The 1,902-nt window shown below is 42.4% G+C and overlaps 1 pseudogene; it reads right to left on the bottom strand.

Annotated features, from left to right (window-relative positions):
* Positions 1-1,047: 1,047 nt before the first annotated feature.
* On the bottom strand, positions 1,048-1,536 carry LOC149146869 (uncharacterized protein At2g34160 pseudogene; annotated as a pseudogene).
* Between the last annotated feature and the right edge of the window lie 366 nt (positions 1,537-1,902).

Raw genomic sequence — 1,902 nt, 5'->3', positions numbered from 1 at the left:
ACACTAAGGAAATGAGAGGAAAAGGGTGTGGAACACTGATCAAATCACCTCCTTTGTGTAGAAAAACCAGGGTTTAGAGGTCATTTAGTCGATCAAAAAGGGCGAATATGGGAGAGACTATGTGCATGTGTAGTGCCCATGTGCAATAGCAGTGTGCACAACACTATGCAAGTGAGAAAACTAAGGATTCTAACTCGGTTTTTAAACTAGTCATAGGTAAATTACTTTAGATTTTGACAGATAAAAACCCCCCCAAACATCACACACACCTTGAAAACGTCTTTGGTGAGGAGAAGTGGTCCTTTGAGCTGTGTGTAGTGTTCCCTTGCAGCTTGTGCATAGCGACAGAACTAATCTTTTTCATTCCCTTGGAGATTAAATGTTTAAAAACTCTGAAGGTTGAAGGATGAACTTGCATGAAATTTCATAACTTTGAAAAGAAATCCACTCCTCCTTTGGAAATAATGTTGGAAATACTGAGGAGGGGGGTGAATCAGTATTTCTTACTATTTTTTTATTTTTATTTTTATTATTCTAGTGATTGCCAATAGCCTATATAGATATGTATATGTATACACAGAACATAGAAATCAACAATTGAATTTAATGCTTTTATTAAAAACTCAAGATAGTGCAAAGAAATAAATACAATATAAGTATAAATCTAATTGTGAATAGTTGCCAAGCTCCAACTTGGACTTTAGTGAGGCTCCAACCTCCAGAGCACCAACTCTGTTTTGTAGTGGTTCTGCACTTAGGAGCACCTACCCCAATGACTTCAGACCTGTTCAGTTCTGAGGCTCCAACCCAACCTTGGTATAAACAGGTATGTTGCTGCACTTTATTCAACTGAGGTTGTCTCACTCCTACTCTCCTGCCTCTACTTCTTCTGCTGCCTCTACAGTCTCCACTACTTTTTCTGCCCCTGCTGCTTCTACTATCTCACCCTCGGGTTCTTCACCACCATAACCGCACCATCAGTTCTCTATTTCTATTGTTTTATACATTCCCATGCCATTGTCCATTTGTTTCTTCTTACACCGTCTCTTAGGCTTCCTCCTCAGTCGTTGTCGTTTCCTCTGACTCGCTTGATCTTTCAGCTTCCCTCTCTTTAGCAGCAACAGCCATCAAATCATTGAACTGCTCTGATTTTCCAGTATTATTTCGACCTTTGCTTTCTGGATGGGACGACCTCTAATTCATCTCTCATATCAATGGTATATGTTGAGATTTTCTTTTCTACAGCTAGACCATTGTTCTTCAATATCTCAGCAACAGTAACCATTGTGGCAATGGCCATTCCTAAAGCAGATAGCTCCACTTCTTCATGTTGCTGCATATACCTCTTGGCGAGGTTGACATAGCAGAAGAGTGGCTTCTTGGTATTGGAGACTTGAATCCTGTTTTTCTTGTGAACATCATTCAGATCCATGTTTCCAACTCGCTCAGTGATTTCTTCCATGACCATCGTTCCTGTGCTTTTCTCTTCAGGAAATTTTCCCCTCTTAATACCTCTGCGTTACTTCTCCGCCTCCACTATTTTATTCCAAAGACCCACGTAATTGCGCCCATATTAGCCTCTGCCACATTCGCAATCGCAGCCGTTGATCACCCTCATCCAACGATTCACGTGTCGCTACGGCCTTTTGCTTGCACATTAAACCTCGTGCATCTCCTCACCGTCCGATCAAACCCCACCATGATCGGAAGGCAGTCACACCTTTCCTCACTGAAACCTGCATACGCGTTAACCTACGGGGGCGGCATTTTTTATCTGCCACACATCGTGTTTTGATTGGATCACTAGCCCTTGTAGGTATACCACCGAACCTCGGTGGGCGGTGCGGGGAATACCGCTTACCACCTACATGTACGTCTCCTACACATTATCATCCGCGCATC

This window comes from Pinus tabuliformis, chromosome 9 (assembly GCF_031772625.1).
Source record: "Pinus tabuliformis cultivar Carrire ecotype Pingquan chromosome 9, CPIR1, whole genome shotgun sequence".
In the NCBI taxonomy this organism is placed as follows: domain Eukaryota; kingdom Viridiplantae; phylum Streptophyta; class Pinopsida; order Pinales; family Pinaceae; genus Pinus; species Pinus tabuliformis.
The sequence above is the reverse complement of the archived record's forward strand: the minus strand, read 5'-3'. Positions and strand labels throughout refer to the sequence as shown.